Source organism: Pecten maximus, chromosome 11 (assembly GCF_902652985.1).
Source record: "Pecten maximus chromosome 11, xPecMax1.1, whole genome shotgun sequence".
NCBI classification, from domain to species: domain Eukaryota; kingdom Metazoa; phylum Mollusca; class Bivalvia; order Pectinida; family Pectinidae; genus Pecten; species Pecten maximus.
The window spans coordinates 27,981,139-28,001,865 of record NC_047025.1 but is presented as its reverse complement, the minus strand read 5'-3'; the positions used below and the strand labels follow the sequence as shown (position 1 = coordinate 28,001,865).

The window sequence follows — 20,727 nt, the reverse complement described above, 5'->3', positions numbered from 1 at the left end:
CAGATCACAGTCCCGTGTAACCGGGTTAGAGTGACACACAGATCAGAGTCCCGTGTTACTGGGCTAGAGTGACACACAGATTAGAGTCCCGTGTAACCGGGTTAGAGTGACACACAGATCACAGTCCCGTGTTACCAGGTTGGAGTGACACACAGATCACAGTCCCGTGTTACCGGGTTAGAGTGACATACAGATCACAGTCCCGTGTTACCGGGTTAGAGTGATATATAGATCACAGTCCTGTGTTACTGGGTTAGAGTGACACACAGATCACAGTCCCGTGTTACCGGGTTAGAGTGACATACAGATCACAGTCCCGTGTTACCGGGTAAGAGTGACAGATCAAAGATCGATAATGTGCTAACAGTACGCGGATACATTGTTAGGGCTATTTTATTTCCCGCGATTTTTAATTGGAACATTACCAAGGGAAAATAAAAATAACATTAGTACGGGTGGGGTTCGAACCCACGCGGAGATACCTCCATTGGAACTTAAGTCCAACGCCTTAACCACTCGGCCACCGTACTTGTTATACACGCATTTGTATATCAATTTTGGATTGGCAAAGGTAATATCTGATGTACATAGCGAAATTTCAGTACGTATATAGCTCTCCGTTATATCATACTTTTGTATTTTATACATGTGATAAACAGTTCTTACTGGTTTCATTTTAGCTCGCCTGTGTAGGTACATGTAGGTGAGCTTTTTAGGTCATCTGACCCAAAGGGTCAGGATAACTTATAGCCATCGTGCTTCGTCCGTTGTCGTCCGCCGTCCGTAAACTGCCAGAAATTATCCTGAGATAGTCCTGACCAAGTGTTGTTATTTTTCAGGTCGGTCCGAAATCCAAGATGGCCACAATAGCCGCCATCTTGATAACACATTTTAAACTTCTTTTCCAGTTCCACTGGTGCCATTGAACTGTAAATTGGTGAGGATGTTAAGAAAGGGGAGCCAACAAAGTGTTGTTATTTTTTCGGCCTCGAGTTCCAACAGTGGGATTCAGCACTAACTTACCTGAAATGACTCTGAGATGGTCCTGACCAAGTGTTGTTATTTTTCGGATCGGTCTGAAATCCAAGATGGCCGCCATCTTGAAAAACACATTTCAAAGTTCTTCTCCAGTTCCACTGGTGTCATTGAAGTGGAAACTGGTGAGGATGTTAAGGAAGGGGAGCCAACAAAGTGTAGTTATTTTTCAGCTTCGTAAAAACTTTAACATGGCAGCAACAGCGGCCATTTTGTAACACGATTGCGCAATCATGGTTTTCCTGAACAACACCTATTTCAAACTTCTTCTCGAGTTCCAACAGTGGGATTCAGCACTAACTTACCTGAAATGACCCTGAGATGGTCCTGTTGTTATTTTTCGGATCGGTCTGAAATCCAAGATGGCCGCCATCTTGAAAAACACATTTCAAGCTTTGGCTCCAAATCGACTGGTGCCATTGAAGTGGAAATTGGTGAGGATGTTAAGGAAGGGGAGCCAACAAAGTGTTGATATATGGCAACCACAGCGGCCTTTTTGTAACATGATTGCGCAATCATGATTTTCCTCAACAACACCCATTTCAAACTTCTTCTCAAATTCCACCAATTGGATTCAGCTCTAACTTACCTGAAATGACCCTGAGATGGTCCTTACCAAGTGTTGTTTATTTTCTGCTCGGTCTAAAATCCACAATGGCCGCCATGGCCATTACAGTGCCACTATGCTTGCTACTGAGTATGTATACTACCATAGCACAAGGGTCTTTAGAGTCAGATGACCGTTAAGGCCCTTGGGCATCTTGTTAAATTACGCCATGGTGCAGCGTCCGTCGCTCGTCATCCGTCCGTCGTCCGTTTAAATAGAGCGTGTGGCTCCCTTGGGGCCGAGGGTTGGGGAAATATGGGAAATAGGTGTTCCTACAAATCGTCACTAGTCATGAACGACTGAATGAATTTTGATAATATCTGGAGCATAAGGAGATCTAATGTTGGGTGTGGCTTTCCTGTGACTGGAGAGTCCACACTTGGTTTGAACCATTGCTAGAAGAGACGGCTCAAAAAATTAGGAAACTTTTTGTGATAAAAACTTGCATATTTACATTTCTCCCTTCTTCGGATAAGTAAACTCTGACTGTGAATAAATCAGCGTAAACGCAGTGAAAAGTGGCCTTTAATAAGCGCGGGAATCAGTAACACAATCATGACGTCGTCTCTTTGTAGCGTTACGAAACGTTAACTAGACGGCGCGTGTTTTCAAAGGACTGATCAACACAATCTTACCATTATACGATGATCTCTGTACAAAAGCTAACGTCAAGTGAGTATTTTGTCAAAAACTAAACTGAATATTGCGGAAATGGGTTCATATTTTAAAACTTCTCCATGAAGCGTACAGCTCCTGCAGAACATCGGACCACGTCATTACTAAATCTGTGTCAATAGACCATAGTTAATCCGAGGCGGAAATTGTGGATTTTGAACATATCAAGTCATTAAAAACGTAACAGGCATGAAAGAAAAATGTTGAGTTGTATTGTTTTTTTTTAATTCTGTGAACAACACTGGTATTTTTACGTAGATTTACTGGAACTGCTGTAGTTACCAACGTCGCAACACATCCCAACTTTTGTTTTCTTCCTGTGGTATTTCAACGATTTGTTTGATGTGAGTATATGCATTGAACTTTTTTTTATTGCGTTTACGGTAGTATGAACGCATTGCGATACATACATATTCAATAAACATGTATAGTGCTAACGCGTTTTTGTTTTGTTTTTTTATTTTGTATCCCATTGCGTTCATACCACCGTTAACGCAATAAAAACTCCGTTTAATCCCTATATGAGAGTATCTTGCCATGGAGTGAACAAACTCTTGACAAGGTCCGTATAGTTTCCTGTACACCTCAACAAATAGAGAATACATGGTCAGTGTCTTAAAATATAAGCTGTATTTTGGCGAGGGTAAAGAAAGGCAAAAGTGGCTTTAAGACACTGACCATATATTCTATTTATCCTGCAACAGTCATAAAAATAATCATCAAAAATAATCATTTTGAAGTGAAACGGCGTCAAAAATGACAGAAATATGTTCGCCTTTTACACGTTGTTTCACTTTGAAGTAGGTCAGTCGAACTGACGCACGTGCTAAAATTCCAAAATACAGCTGTTTTCCGTCACTGCTGTATACAGCAAAATGTATATGGTGGGTGTATTTCGACAATGCAGTGGCAGTTGCAGGATAAAAGTCAATATTTGTATATCTTATTATGTTTGTAACGTTAACTTACAGCGTTACAATGGATATACCGCCGCAGTGCATGGCACTGACAAATCAAGCACGCCTATTGAAAGCAGCCCATGCATACGCATCATAAGGGACAGTCCACCGGAAGTAAACGTCAACGTTACTCAAATGATTTCATTTCATAATATCTATCCATTACATGTTGGTGTTTCAGGAAATTCTGTACAGTATTTCTAATATCGAAGTAACAAACAAATGTCTCTAAATCGCACCCATATGAAATCTATATATCCATGTAGCAATGAGAAGCGTGCGGTTGATCATATGTAGGAATACTTTGGAAAATGAATCTTAAAGGTTTTATTTGACCCCTGTGACCTTGGAAATAGGTGAATCTGGTTCATTCCTATTAGGAAAAATTACAGTGCTCTACCCCAGGTACCTTCTGAAGTTCTGACCAAATACCCGGTATCAGTTCCCAATTGCTTATTATACATGAAGTTTTTTAGGCGAAGCTAAAGATTGACGGACGGACGGACGATCACTTACGCGACATATTATAAGCTCATTCGCCCATGTCACGCGAGCTAATAAAAACCTTGCAAGGTCAAATAAAAGTAGAATGTTTCTGTTCTTTATATTATCTTTAACAAATAAACATGATCTTTTCGGAATCGTATTTTGTTTGCGCTTGATAAAATGTATTTACGTACTGCACGTGCACTCCACCACATGTACATATTAAAGATTACATCATACGTCAAGAGCAGAGTGTAGTTTACGGAAAGGGAACACTGATCACGTGATGAATGCACCGATACCAATGGAAGTTTTACAAAACGTTACGCTCTTTTTCATCAGTATTTCATTCCATCGCCTACTTGGCCACTGAATTCATCCATGTTATATTTTAGCTTAACTCGCTAATGTAACAGGCCTATATATATATATTTGAGCGTTTTACACTGGCTGCGACAGTCAAAGGTAGTTTGTGATGTTAGAATATGGACAATGACGTTACTTAATGAATTGAAAATGGCGCAACAGATTGGCTACCTTTGTTGTCCTCAACATTTTGACTTCAAACCTTCAAATATAAGTTTTTAAAGTTATATGTGATAAAAGGACCTAGCCTTGCAAATTTAAGAAACTTTAAGACTGTATATAATTTCATATTATAATCTCGTAAGAAATGAAATCTCATCTAAAATCCTATATATATAATTAAAATATCTAACGAACAAAGGACGGACTATTGTGATATGTTAGCACTTTAGCCTTGTGATAAAACGCTGTCAAAAAAGAATATTTCTGCTGTATATTACATACCAAAGTAGCAATATCTTATAAACACATCATTATCAGATACATACCTGTTTCTCCTGATCATCAACTCAACAGTCTTCATTTAATATCATCTTATACGTGTCACCTTCGTTGACTTGAATGACAAAACATAGAGGATATAAATGCGTGAGGAAGCCGGAGTACCTCACGTCTAATCGATCGTGGCTGTACACATTGCATATCAAGGGAGGTAACTCAATATAAAACCCCTTAAAATTACTTGTTTAAAAAGGTCACACATGATTAAGAACGGGGAAAATGGTCATATGGAAAACAAAATAACTTTACAAATACTACGCGACACAATTTCATACTTATAAGTATATTGCTTGCAGTATATCTTACAATGAAGGTCTAGTGACACATGCAGTCTCCTCACTATACGTACAATCAGAAACGTGTATATCTGATATCCACGTCTCCAGGTCTCTGGTACAATGCAGTCAGACCATCAATATTAACCATATACACATCACATGTATAGTGTTACGTCCGTGAAACTGTTGTATACATATATACCAATACATGTATAATGTTACTTTTTTTTTTACTTTACAGTATTTCTTCAATAAAACATTTGCCAACGCAAAAGTGAAATATCCAATTATAAAAAATACCGGGGTAACTTAAGATCGCCATATATACATGTACATGTTGGTTTGACTTTAAACATGTATTGTATTGTCCAAAATGGTACAAAGGAATAGGCACACATCATCTGCTGTTGATAAAATACTGTAGAAACGATGAGTTAGGCAATTTAAAAATAAACAATTGAAAGAAATTAATGATATATACATGTACATGTGAATCATTATAAAGATATACAACAGGTAGTTTGTGTTCAAAATCTTCCCCTAGGTTTTATGAAAGACTGCACAAGTTCGAATGCATGCACTACAATTATCATCCAAGGCTAGGTTTTCATTACCAAAAAGTATAAAAGTATCAAATTTAAACTTATTCGCACATTCAAGTTATGATAAACTTGAAGCATTTCTGCAAAAGCAGTTGAATAACTCTGGCACTCAAAAAAGAAATGACGTGCATTTTTCACCATGCTGTCCATAATTTAAATAATTTGAATCCTGATCTAAATTAGCACGGAAAAAAAAACATCTTTAAGAGTTCTACGTTGATGTCTCAGTCTTGATTGTATGATTTTAATTTTCTTTCACCTCGGCTATATAGTAACAGGACTGACGTGTGGAAATATGCTGTAACAGAGCTAGTTTCAAAGATGGAAGAGGCAGGGATCTAGATATAGGCAAAGATGGAAGAGGCAGGGATCTAGATATAGGTGCAACTTTCGGGAGATAAAATTCAGACACAGATTTTGTTCTCTTTGATTGATGACTATTCTTCAAGGCGAACTTTCGAATTTCATGAGCTTGTCTGTATTTTAAAGAAAAAAATGAGACATTAAAATAAAACAGTTGTTTATCAGAAACTGTAAATAAAACATATGTTTTACTAAAGCGTCTAAGTTGAAATTTAAAAAAAAAATGTAGATAGTGGGAAAAAGGCTTTGTTGTAGACATATGTCGTAATTACAAAACATAGAAACCGAACTACATATGTATTATAATGTACTACGTTATATCATTTGGGACGACATATATGGCGCGGGAAGAATGTCATAATTAGGTTAAATATTTTTGCCTGGGCAAAAATAAAATATTGCCTAGGCAAAATTATTTCTGCCTAGGCAAAAATCGAATATTGCTTAGGCAAAAATATTTCTACCTAGGCAATATTCGATTTTTGCCTAGGCAAAATTATTTCTGCCTAGGCAAAAATAATTTTGTGTCGATTATTGCCTAGGCAAAAATATTAAATTATGACATCCTTCCCGCGCCATAGACATAAATTTAAATGGATTAAAATAATGATCCCGGTGTGTAAAAGTCATTCTATGTTCTGTGAGAGATTCCTTGGACTGCGTAATTATGAAACTTTTTTTCAATTTCTGGCGTTCTTCTCTGAATTATGTTTAACAGCTATAACCGCCATTGCGTTTTCTGTGCTCTTTTTACGAGTTACCTCCCTTTGACCAATGTGTGCGCGCAGTCTGCGACAGTGCCCAGCGAACCCTGCTGCTGTCCAAGCAACGTCCGTTCACGAATCGGATTGTATGTGTTTTCTATTCATTGGAATGGTAAGAACAGTTGACATGTACAACAGTTGTAATGACGGAAATATAATTATTGTTTTACACCCAAATATATAGGTTGTCAACATAATTTATGCGTAAAAATACAGCATTGAACGGTGGAAACGAGGCAGACGGCAAGGACTCGCATTATCACTGCCGCTGTCCAAGTTAGATATGTTAGACGGAAATAATGTGCACTAAATTCAATTGTTATTCCAATGTTTTCCTAGTTGTGTACCTAATCACAGTCTTCTTATAGGTAAGTAGAATAGTTTCTGTTCATCAAAACGTATTTATGTGGGAAGAAAGCTAATGTTGCTACTGCAGTGTGTGCTAAAAATAGAACAGACGGCTATCTTCAAGGCTATCTTTATCCTCCTTCCTAGACATTTAGAGTAGAACGTCTAGTTCAGTGTGTGGGTAATCATTTAAAATTCTTCAAGCAGATCACAACGTTAATACAGCGGTGTCATACACACATATGAAAATGAATATGGCATTTGCAATGTATTCATAATTCACTGCATTAAAAAGCAGTGATGCTTAATAAGGGTTTAGCCTAGCTAGCTGCCTGCACAGGAGCTATCGATTTGCATTGTCTTCCGTATAAGCTAGAGAGTCTCTATCAACTGCAAGGATGTTCAATATATATATATTTCTAAACTCCAATGTGACTTCTCCGTGAGTCATTGTATTATAATCTGGGCCTAGTATATTTGATATGAAATAACTTCTCTGCTGTAAAATTTTGTAGCTAAAAATGTTGGCCCTGTCTATACATTGATATTTTCCATTCGTTAATGTCTCATTTATAAAATGGCACAGGTGTTAGTTATCTATACAATCAAAGTACCGGTGGTGTGTTTGTCTGATTGAACTATAGATAGCTGATACATTGAGGAAGAATATGATATTTTTATTGATAGAAATATACACAGTACACGAGAAGAAATAATTAATTGCAGCAGAGCAGAGGTAAATGTTGCATAAAAACTAATTAATTGTGTATTTTATTTAAGTGTTGCATTTTGATAAGTGATCAAGACAAAATTCTATCTTAAAAATACCATGATGTATTGTTTGTATTGGTGTCCTACCATAAATTATGCATTTGCCTAATGGGAGGTGCTGAGAAACATTTTTCTCACAGCTACATTAGTTTTTGTTTATAATATATACAACAAGTCTTTTTTATAATGCTCCAGACCAAACTTGAGGAATAATATAACTATTAAATCATTTAGGACTAGTAGATACTTGAAGGATTTACCTCTTTTTCCCCTATTTGGCCCAACACTTCCAGTCCAACGGAAGCAACACCCTCATATATTCCTACAAAAGAAGCGTTTTAAAAGATTTTCAAGTATCTCTAGTGGCCCCTCTTCTCAGGTTCATGACGGGCCCTACCCACACCATTTATACAAAATTAGTTCTCCTACCCTCAAACATGCTTCATATGAAATATGGAACAAATCCTTCATTCCGGTAGAAGAACGGTTTTTAAGTATTGGCTATGTTTTTCCTATTGGCCCAGCTAGCTCACCTCTCATGTCCCTTGGGGTGGGGGGGTTGGGGAGACCATTTGTTTCTACAAAATTTGTGAAGGTACTGTTCCCCTTCATAAAGTGATGCTTTTTTTTACCAAAACCTTTCATTCCTACTGAAGAAGAAGGATTTAGAGTATTGGTTATATTTCCAGTATTGAGCCCTGACCAGCAGACCCTTGGTAGGCCAGACAGACAAACAAAGGATGCTGTGCCATGCCATGCAAATACTAAATATAAATACTTTACTTGGCCCGAGGGGTCAGGTTAGCTAAAATGTTCCCTATTTGAAACAATTCATAGTAACTATATCAGTTTTTGGTATTATATTTTATTATTTACAATGTTTTTATGTTTGCAGATTGTGATGTTGGAAAAAGGTGATATCGAAATAATATTCCAAGGTTAATCAGAATTCAGGTAAAGTGTTCTTTTTTATCACATTTAGTAAAAGTTTATCATTAACTAAGACCCAAGGTCATGGTGACCTGTATTTGCACAATGGCTTGCTCAGATAATTAGGGCTAACTGTCACATTATTTATATGCCTTTGTTGGGGATTAAACCCAGGACCCCTGGTCTACTACTGAATGAGCTGAATAGTTTTTCCTGGCCATGTTGGAAGGAAGCCGCTAGTATTTGCCGAGGCTGCATACTCAACAAAAGAATTACTTAAATCAATCAACAAGCGTAATAGTGACCTTTCGGCCAAATATCCATTGAAGCATTTATGTGTTTTGCACACATACCAATCTCCTGCCAGCCCATCAGTAAAAATATTACCATCTGCCTTAAAGCCTGAATCAACCTTTTGTACTGAGGAAGGCTTTTCTGGTTTGGGATGGGGCCTTTTTACCTCATTTTGGGAATAAATTGGTGAAACTGCAAATTTTGGGAAATTGGATTTAAAATGAAAAAAATCCAATTTGAAAAAGGTCCATTAATGGCCCCAAAAAGCCCTCTGGAAAAGCCCTGCTCTTAGTGTAACAAAACTAATGTGTCGACAGTGTGGAACTATAGACTTGGGGATCATGCTATATTAGGAAGTGCTTGTGCATGTGCAAATGTATAAAAGGCTATCTGTCTATTAATACCCTCTGGCCTAAGTTTGACAAAAGTTTTTATACCCTGTAACAAAGTTGGGGGGGGGGGGGGGGGGGGAGGGGGGATTCTGGAATCAGGTTGTCTGTCTGTCTGTCTGTCCATCTGTCTGTCTGTAAACACATCTGTCTGTCTGTAAACATCTTTTCCAGACATTTCAAAAACTTGTAGACCAAAACTTCACAGGAATGTTAGGAAACATGTGTAGGTGTGCATGCAACTGTTTTATTTCAAAATTTTGGTTACCATGGTAACTGACGACTATTTAAAGGGTTTTTCTTGTCCGAACAATTCCTCCTAAACTTGGTGACCGATTTTTCACAAAACTTCACAGGAATGTTAGGGAACATGTGTAGATTTGCATGCAAATGTTTGAATTCCAAAATTTTGGTTGCCATGGTAACTGGTCACTATAAATATGTTCTCCTTGTCGAGACAACTCCTCCTTACTTGTAGGCTGATTTTCACAAAACTTCACAGAAATGTTAGGGAACGTTAACATGTGTAGATGTGGTAGATGTGCATGCAGCTGCTTTCATTCCAAAAGTTTTGTTGCAATGGTAACATATAATGGAAGCTTCTGATTCGTCAAAAACAAAATTTAAATATTGTCTAATATAAAGCTGAAAATTTGTATATACCACGGGTAAGTGTCTTGAAGGATAGCAAATACAGTAGTGCTATTTTCCAGAATAAACCTAAGTCATTTGTTGTTTTGCTTGCATATAAGCGGTGGCATCAACATAAACCAATAATGTACGTCCCACATCTCTCTTCGCACAACACTTACAGGTGCCCCCAATAACACCCTTATCTTATCTGTTGATAGGACTCTAAACACAATCTATTTATCAACTAAGTTACCTTTATAGAATTTATAGAATATGTAAAATCTTTGTATGAACCACTGACTGATTATAGATTTTAGCGATGATAAATTGATAATAACTACAAGTGTTCCTCAGTAATATGACAAAACTATATTCATGAGTAAGCTTTAATGTTATTAGTCCAACTGGAGAGGGGGGTGGGGGGTTATAGTTTTTCGCTGTGTCCATCCTTTTATTCTTCTGCACATGATCTTGTCCAGACTCAATCTGACCTACTTTTTATACGCCCGACGAAAGACAGGACGTATTATGTTATCATGTTGGCGGGCGGTTGGGCGGGCAGGCACATATGGTGTCCGGACCATAACTCCAATCTACTCGACCCAGGCTCTCCATACTTGACACAAATATACATCTTGATGAGCCGGAGTGTCGCATACCAAAATCATGCCCCTTACTCCCTTATTTGTGGAGTTATTCCCCTTTGATGATTTTACTTCGGGCACATATGGTGTTGAGCTCTCCATACTTAACACAAATATACATCTTGAGTTAATGTTTTGGTTAAAATTTTGTAATTGCTCACCATTCACTTAATAATGGTATTAGGAGGCTGATTCTTTGCAAAGAGGTTCTTTTAATGTATATATTCTGTATATAAACATGTGAACTAATTTTTGTGTTGTGTCTAAACCAAGGTTTCCCATATTTGCAACATATATACATCTCATCATGTAAAGTTGCTTTTCGGTTTCGACTACACACCATTATGTGTATCTATATCTCCTTCAAACTTTCCAACAATGATACTTCATTTTAAAGCATTACAACCTGTGAAACTACCCCCTTCCAAGTGTCAAATATTGCGCCGGGCGTATGTTGTGACCCTCCAACGGGCCCTTGTTGACCTTTGACCTACATCAAAGAAGTTTGTCTGGGCTCTATGTCCTACATTTCTTGTCACTAAACTTCCTACTTTGAGCATGGATTCACTATTTATTACAATTGTTTTGATCACCTGAGACAAATGGTCATTTGTCTTTTAAAAAATCTTTTCAACAACTTATTCTCAATAACCAAGAGGCCCAGAGCCATGATATTGGACCAGTAGTTTATTCATCAATGACCTTTATTTACTTTTGAGGGCACAGTGGTCAAATGTCTTAAAATCTTTGAGCATCTTCTCAGTAATCATATATGGGCCTAGAGACATAGTATTGGGCCAGTACCTTCCTTGTAAGAATGGCCCAAAGTCATGGTATTGTGTCAGTAGCATGCTAGGATGAAGGGCTATAAAGTTTTTTTCAAATGACTGACCTCGACCTACTTTCAAGTTAACTGGTGTTTAAGTTAAATGGATGTTGGGATGAACAAAGTTTGTTCAAGGGAATGACCTTGACCTACTTTCAGGGTCACAGGGGCCAAATATGTTAATATCTTAAACAACTTCTCAATATTAACCAAGAGGCCCAGTGTGATAATATTGGACTAGAAGCATGCTAGGATAAAAAGCTATCAACAGCATTGAAATGAATGACCTTGACCTGTGTTCAAGGTCACAGAGGTCATATGTGTTAAAATCTTTTAAACAACTTCTAAATGATCAAGAGGGCCTAGGATCATGATATTGAGACTGGCATGCTTTGAATTTCAATGACCTAGACCTGCCTTCAAGGTCGCTCTGGTCAAATGTGCTAAATTCTTAATTAAAAAACAAAGACATCAACTATCTATGTATTTCAGAATTCAGGTGACATTCAGGCCTATTGGCCTCGTCTTCTTTTTTCAAAAAAGTTCCTTTAGTTATTCTAGTTAATGTGAAGTCGATGTTTTGTTTTTGTCAACAATTTTGGATATATGAGTGTAACTGTTATCAAATATCAAAGCAATGGGAACAAATTTGCAGTCATTATGCTTTTCACAACTACTAGTTTACTAGTTAAGTTGTAAAGTTCAGTATATTATGTTTTTGTGTTAAGTTGTAAAGTTCAGTATATTATGTTTTTAGCTCACCTGCCCGAAGGGCAAGTGAGCTTATGCCGTGGCGCGGCGTCCGTCGTCCGTCCGTCGTCCGTCCGGCCGTCCGGCCGTCCGGCCGTCCGGCCGTCCGTCCGGCGTCAACTTTCCATTCAAGCAACTTCTTCTCAATAACCAAAAGGCCTAGAGACCTAATATTGGGCCTGTAGCATGCTGGGGTGAAGGGCTACCAAGTTTGTTCAAATGAATGACCTTGACCTTCATTCAAGGTCACAGGAGTCAAAAAGGCTAAAATCTTCAAACGACTTCTTCTCAACAACCAACAGTCCCAGGGAGTTGATATTGGGTCTGTAGCATGCTGAGGTAAAGGGCTACCAAGTTTGTTCAAATGAATGACCTTGACTTTCATTCAAGGTCACAGGAGTCAAAAAGGCTAAAAAAAAATTAGACGACTTCTTCTAAATAGCCAAAAGACCCAGGGACTTGATATTGGGTCTGTAGCATGCTGGGGTGAAGGGCTACCAAGTTTGTTCAAATGAATGACCTTGACCTTCATTCAAGGTCACAGGAGTCAAAAAGGCTAAAATCTTTAAACGACTTCTTCTCAATAACCGAGAGTCCCAGGGACTTGATATTGGGTCTGTAGCATGCTGGGGTGAAGGGCTACCAAGTTTGTTCAAATGAATGACCTTGACTTTCATTCAAGGTCACAGGAGTCAAAAAGGCTGAAATCTTTAAACGACTTCTTCTCAATAACCAAGAGTCCCAGGGAGTTGATATTGGGTCTGTAGCATGCTCGCGTGAAGGGCTACCAAGTTTGTTCAAATGAATGACCTTGACTTTCATTCAAGGTCACAGGAGTCAAAAAGGCTAAAATCTTTAAACGACTTCTTCTCAATAACCAAGAGTCCCAGGGAGTTGATATTGGGTCTGTAGCATGCTGGGGTGAAGGGCTACCAAGTTTGTTCAAATGAATGACCTTGACCGTCATTCAAGGTCACAGGAGTCAAAAAGGCTAAAATCTTTAAACGACTTCTTCTCAATAACCAAGAGTCCCAGAGGCCTAATATTTGGCCTGTAGCATGCTGGGGTGAAGGGCTCCCAAGTTTGTTCAAATGAATGACCTTGACTTTCATTCAAGGTCACAGGAGTCAAAAAGGCTAAAATCTTTAAACGACTTCTTCTCAATAACCAAGAGTCCCAGAGACCTAATATTTGGCCTGTAGCATGCTGGGGTGAAGGGCTCCCAAGTGTGTTCAAATGAATGACCTTGACTTTCATTCAAGGTCACAGGAGTCAAAAAGGCTAAAATCTTTTAAACGACTTCTTCTCAATAACCAAGAGTCTCAGGGAGTTGATATTGGGTCTGTAGCATGCTGGGGTGAAGGGCTACCAAGTTTGTTCAAATGAATGACCTTGACTTTCATTCAAGGTCACAGGAGTCAAAAAGGCTAAAATCTTTAAACGACTTCTTCTCAATAACCAAGAGTCCCAGAGACCTAATATTTGGCCTGTAGCATGCTGGGGTGAAGGGCTACCAAGTTTGTTCAAATGAATGACCTTGACCTTCATTCAAGGTCACAGGGGTCAAAAAGGCTAAAATCTTCAAACGACTTCTTCTCAATAACCAACAGTCCCAGGGAGTTGATATTGGGTCTGTAGCATGCTGGGATGAAGGGCTACCTAGTTTGTTCAAATGAATGACCTTGACCTTCATTCAAGGTCACAGGGGCCAAAAAGGCTAAAATCTTTAAACGACTTCTTCTCGATAACCAAGAGTCCCAGGGACCTAATATTTGGCCTGTAGCATGCTGGGGTAAAGGGCTACCAAGTTTGTTCAAATGAATGACCTTGACTTTCATTCAAGGTCACAGGAGTCAAAAAGGCTAAAATCTTTAAACGTCTTCTTCTCAATAACCAAGAGTCCCAGAGACCTAATATTTGGCCTGTAGCATGCTGGGGTGAAGGGCTACCAAGTTTGTTCAAATGAATGACCTTGACTTTCATTCAAGGTCACAGGAGTCAAAAAGGCTAAAATCTTTAAACGTCTTCTTCTCAATAACCAAGAGTCCCAGAGACCTAATATTTGGCCTGTAGCATGCTGGGGTAAAGGGCTACCAAGTTTGTCCAAATGAATGACCTTGACCTTCATTCAAGGTCACAGGGGTCAAAAAGGCTAAAATCTTTAAACAACTTCTTCTCAATAACCAAGAGTCCCAGGGAGTTGATATTGGGTCTGTAGCATGCTGGGGTGAAGGGCTACCAAGTTTGTTCAAATGAATGACCTTGACCTTCATTCAAGGTCACGTCGATCAAGTATGCTTAAATCTTTAAATGACTTTTAGTGAAAAGCCAAAGTGCAGAGAGACATTATATTGGTCCTGTAGCATGCTTTCAAATAACTGCAGGATCCATATATGAAAAGATCACTGCATTGCAGGTGAGCGATTTGGGCCCATTGGGCCCTTGTTGTTACTGTTAAAATATTTTAAAGAATTAGTTAAAAGAATTTATATGTACAAATTATACTGTATTGCTTGTGGAAGCAACACAATTTATACCTGAGACCTCAACAAATATTGTTTCAAATACAAAATATGGAAAGTTCTTTTGACATCATTACATGATTCTAATCAATAATTATCACTTTTTCATATAATGTAGAAATTTGTCATCTTCATACCAATTTCAAAATACAGTATGACTATATACAGAAAAACCTGTACATGACCTCAAGCAACCATGCAAACTTTTTTGGTATGAAAATGTAACAATCATTTCCACCTCCCATAATGCAGTATCACATCATATAGTGCCTTCACCATGTGTCTTAATCAGCAAATATTTATTTGTGAAAAAAAAGTAACCAGGTGTATAAAATTATTACATATCATTTATTAGCTCACCTGCCCGAAGGGCAAGTGAGCTTATGCCGTGGCGCGGCGTCCGTCGTCCGTCCGGCCGTCCGGCCGTCCGTCCGGCGTCAACTTTTCCATTCAAGCAACTTCTTCTCAATAACCAAAAGGCCCAGAGACCCAATATTGGGCCTGTAGCATGCTGGGGTGAAGGGCTACCAAGTTTGTTCAAATGAATAACGTTGACCTTCATTCAAGGTCACAGGGGTCAAAAAGGCTAAAATCTTTAAACGACTTCTTCTCAATAACCAAAAGTCCCAGGGAGTTGATATTAGGTCTGTAGCATGCTGGGGTGAAGGGCTACCAAGTTTGTTCAAATGAATGACCTTGACTTTCATTCAAGGTCACAGGGGTCAAATATGCTAAAAAAAAAATAAATGACTTCTTCTAAATAGCCAAAAGACCCAGGGACTTGATATTGGGTCTGTAGCATGCTGGGGTGAAGGGCTACCAAGTTTGTTCAAATGAATGACCTTGACCTTCATTCAAGGTCACAGGAGTCAAAAAGGCTAAAATCTTTAAACGACTTCTTCTCAATAACCAAGAGGCCCAGGGAGTTGATATTGGGTCTGTAGCATGCTGGGGTGAAGGGCTACCAAGTTTGTTGAAATGAATGACCTTGACCTTCATTTAAGGTCACTGGAGTCAAAAAGGCTAACATTTTAAAACGACTTCTTCTCAATAACCAAGAGCCCCAGGGAGTTGATATTGGGTCTGTAGCATGCTGCGGTAAAGGGTTACCAAGTTTGTTCAATTGAATGACCTTGACCTTCATTCAAGGTCACAGCGGTCAAAAAGGCTAAAAATTTTAACAACTTCTTCTCAATTACCAACAGTCCCAGAGACCTAATATTTGGCCTGTAGCATGCTGGGGTGAAGGGCTCGCAAGTTTGTTCAAATGAATGACCTTGATCTTCATTCAAGGTCACAGGAGTCAAAAAGGCTAAAATCTTTAAACGACTTCTTCTCAATAACCAAGAGTCCCAGGGAGTTGATATTAGGTCTGTAGCATACTTGGGTAAAGGGCTACCAAGTTTGTTGAAATGAATGACCTTGACCTTCATTCAAGGTCACAGGAGTCAAAAAGGCTAAAATCTTGAAACGACTTCTTCTCAATAACCAAGAGTCCCATGGAGTTAATATTGGGTCTGTAGCATGCTGGGGTAAAGGGCTACCAAGTTTGTTCAAATGAATGACCCTGACTCGCATTCAAGGTCACGTCGATCAAGTATGCTTAAATCTTTAAATGACTTTTAGTGAAAAGCCAAAGTGCAGAGAGACATTATTATATTGGTCCTGTAGCATGCTTTCAAATAACTGCAGGATCCATATATGAAAAGATCACTGCATTGCAGGTGAGCGATTTGGGCCCATTGGGCCCTTGTTTATTAATTGAAAAAAAACATGCAGTTTCCATGTTTCAGAATAAAGTGAATAAATAGTTATGATATGTACACCAGAACCTCAAATGATGCTTAGGCCTTCCACTATTAAGCACACTTAATGCACATATCACAGCTGTAGGCCACAGTCTGATTCTGGTCACTTTCACCTGTGTAGCTAACACAGACAACACATTCAATGATGATGCAACTTTATCATCATCATCGCCCTCCTGCTTAATCTCCCCTTTCAGGCCTCCTACTTTCTGAACATTGCTTTCCGATCACTGCCAATTAGTGCGTAATATGTTTCATCCAGTGTAAAATCACTTGTGAGACCATGAAATACATTTGTTAAAAGCATTTATGTCTTACAGGCATTTTCTAGTTTTGTATGGAGTGAATTTTCATATTAAAAGAGTTTGTAATAGACAGGTTTTACTGTATACATGTTGTTTCTGTTTTTCCTGCCTATATAACCATCTCATGACCCCATTCCCAATGTATTTTAGCCTTAGTTTTCATACAAAAAATATGAAAAACACAGGAAAATGAAAAATGAAATATTACACAAAAGAAAAGATCAAAAGAAAATAACAGACAAAGGTTGTTAGGTGTGGGCCATCATGTAAAGCTAGAATTGACACTATTATAAAATTGGTATGCCTGCCACACATAAAACGATTATTAGCATGTAAATTTTTAACATTATTTACTTGCAAAATTTCCCCCGAAACACCCAGGAAAAACATCTGTCACAAAATTTGTCCGGCTATGCATTCGCTCATTTCATTATGGATTTCACTCAAATTTGGTATATAGTTAGAAGACCATATGAACTTGTGTCCCCTGCAGTGATTTTGCGATTTAGCCCTTTTTAACAGAGTTATGCCCCTTTTTCATACAAAATGTGTCATAATTTTGTCTGGCTATGCATTCACTTAGTTTTTGATGGATTTTCTTGAAACTTTATACAGAGATGAAGGATGGCATGGAGTTGTGTCTCCAGTAACGCCTTCTTCTGAAAAAACCCTTTTTACAGAGTTATGCACCTTTATGTAAAAAATGGTCACAAAATTCGTCCGGCTTTGCATTCGCTCATTTCTTTATGGATTTCACTCAAATTTAGTGTATAGTTAGAAGACCATATGAACTTGTGTCCCCTGTAGTAATTTTGCGATTTAGCCCTTTTTAACAGAGTTATGCCCCTTTTTCATACAAAATGTGTCATAATTTTGTCCGCTATGCATTCACTTTTTTTTTAATGGATTTTCTTGAAACTTTATACAGAGTGGAAGGATGGCATGAAGTTGTGTCTCCAGTAACGGCTTCTTCCGAAAAAAACCTTTTTACAGAGTTATGCCCCTTTATGTAAAAAATGGTTACTAGCTTGTCCGGCTATGCATTTGCTTTGTTTTCAATGGATTTTACTAAAATTTGGTATATAGTTAGAGGACCCTATGACGCTTAGCTCTATGCATCAGATGGTGTGCTATTCAAATTGCCTTTCGTCCGTGGTCCGTGGTCCGTCCGTCCGTCCGTCCGTTAACAATTCTTGTTACCTCTATTTCTGAGAAAGCACTGAAGGGATCTGTTTCAAATTTCATATATAGGTTCCCCTTGGTCCCTAGTTATACATATTGTATTTTGGGACCGATCAGAAAACAACATGGCTGACAGGCAGCTATCTTGGATTTTGACAATTGAAGTTTGTTACCTCTATTTCTGAGAAAGTACTGAAGGGATCTGTCTCAAATTTCATATGTAGGTTCCCCATGGTTTCTAGTTACGCATATTGCATTTTGGGACCGATCGGAAAACAAAATGGCCGACAGGCAGCCATCTTGGATTTTGATAATTGAAGTTTGTTACCTCTATTTCTGAGAAAGTACTGAAGGGATCTGTCTCAAATTTCATATGTAGGTTCCCCTTGGTCCTTAGTAATGCGTATTGTATTTTGGAACCGATCGGAAAACAATATAGCCGACAGGCAGGCAGCCATCTTGGATTTTGACAATTGAAGTTTGTTACCGCTATTTCTGAGCAAGTACTGAAGGGATCGTTCTCAAATTTCATATGCAGGTTCCCCTTGGTCCCTAGTTATGCATATTTTATTTTGGGACCGATCAGAAAACAACATGGCCGACAGGCAGCCATCTTGGATTTTGACAATTGAAGTTTGTTACCTCTATTTCTGAGAAAGTACTGAAGGGATCTGTCTCAAATTTCATATGTAGGTTCCCCATGGTCCCTAGTTATGCATATTGCATTTTGGGACCGATCGGAAAACAAAATGGCCGACAGGCAGCCATCTTGGATTTTGATAATTGAAGTTCGTTACCGCTATTTCTGAGAAAGTACTGTAGGGATATGTCTCAAATTTCATATGTAGGTTCCCCTTGGTCCTTAGTTATGCGTATTGTATTTTGGAACCGATCAGAAAATAACATGGCCAACAGGCAGGCAGCCATCTTGGATTTTGACAATTGAAGTTTGGTACCGCTATTTCTGAGCAAGTACTGAAGAGATCTTTCTCAAATTTCATATGCAGGTTCCCCTTGGTCCCTTGTTATGCATATTGCATTTGGGGACCGATCAGAAAACAATATGGCCGACAGGCAGCCATCTTGGATTTTGACAATTGAAGTTTGTTACTGCTATTTCTGAGAAAGTACTGAAGGGATCTTTCTCAAATTTCATATGTAGGTTCCCCTTGGTCCCTAGTTATGCATATTGCATTTTGGGACCGATCGGTTAACAACATAGCCAACAGGCAACCATCTTTGATTTTGACAATTGAAGTTTGTTACCGCTATTTCTGAGAAAGTACTGAAGGGATCGTTCTCAAATTTCATGTGTAGGTTCCCCTTGGTCCCTAGTTATGCATATTTTATTTTGGGACCGATCAGAAAACAACATGGCCGACAGGCAGCCATCTTGGATTTTGACAATTGAAGTTTAATACCACTATTTCTGAGAAAGTACTAAAGGGATCTTTCCCAAATTTCATATGTAGGTTGCCCTTGGTCCCTAGTTATGCACATTGCATTTTGGGACTGATCGGAAAACAACATGGTCGACAGACAGCCATCTTGGATTTTGACAATTGAAGTTTGTTATCAATATTTCTGAGAAAGTACTGAAGGGATCTGTCTCAAATTTCATGTGTGGATTCCCCATGGTCCTTTTTTATGTGTATTGTATTTTGGGACCGATCGAAAAACAACATGGCCGACAGGCAGCCATCTTGAATTTTGACAATTGAAGTTTGTTATCGCTATTTCTAAGAAGAACTGAAGGGATCTTTCTCAAATTTGATATATCTGTTGCCCTTGGTCCCTAGTTGTGCATATTTCATTTTAGAACTAGTCGGATAACAACATGGCCAACAGACAGTCATCTTGGATTTTGACAACTGAAGTTTGTTATTGCTATTTTACAGAAGATACTGAAGGGATCTTTCTCAATTTTCATATGTAGGTTCCCCGTGGTCCGTTGTGATGCATTTTTGGACCAATCTGAAAACATTGTCGACAGACAGCCATTATCAATAATTTCAAATTTCATATATAAGTTTCCCTTGTTTAAAAAGTACCGGAGGGATGTTTCTCAATTTACACAGATTAGTAAGAGGAAGGGTTGAAAAAAAAAGAGAAAAGATCAATCTGACATGGATCCTATGAAGATCATTCAATGGTGGGCGCCAAGATCCCTCTGGGATCTTTTGTCTTTAAAAACGTGCAAAATTTTGTTCGGCTATGCATTCACTTAGTTCTTACCTAAACATAGAACATGTTTGATTTGGTTATAGTACCATAAATAGGCAGCGTCACAAAGTATCCAAACCAATCATGGAAAAGCGGGGGTATACTTGTCACCCCCTTGGTGACAGCTCCAGTTTAAATGTGAAACGAAATTGCCTCGACACACATTCCAGTTCAAGGATGTTAAGATTGTTGAAATATTCAAACTACTTTTTCTCACAAACAAAAGGCCCAGAATCATGTTATATGGCAATTAGGTTCCTAGCATAGAGCTCCACAAAGTTTGCAAAAAAAACCTAGACTCATATCAAAGGTCACAAGGATGAAATTTGTTCACCTTTAAACAACCTCTTCTCATTAAACTTCAATTCTAGAAGTAAAATATTTGGCTGCTGATAGGTTGTTAAGATGTAGCCTGACAAAGTTTAGAAAGAAAAATGTCTTTGATATGTTTTAAAACTTAAAACGA

At 38.4% G+C, this 20,727-nt stretch overlaps 1 protein-coding gene and 1 non-coding gene across 2 annotated transcripts in view; one reads left to right on the top strand and one right to left on the bottom strand.

Moving 5' to 3' along the window:
• Positions 1 to 447: 447 nt before the first annotated feature.
• Trnal-uaa lies at positions 448 to 530 on the bottom strand. The gene has a single exon. It is a non-coding gene; the product is annotated as a tRNA-Leu (tRNA).
• A 6,141-nt stretch (positions 531 to 6,671) lies between these two features.
• The window catches only part of LOC117337238, a 28,646-nt gene continuing 14,590 nt past the window's right edge, over positions 6,672 to 20,727 (top strand). The window contains exons 1-2 of the mRNA XM_033898112.1: positions 6,672 to 6,748; positions 8,651 to 8,709. The gene's annotated coding sequence lies outside the window, so the exon portion shown is untranslated. The remainder of the gene's footprint in view (positions 6,749 to 8,650; positions 8,710 to 20,727) is intronic.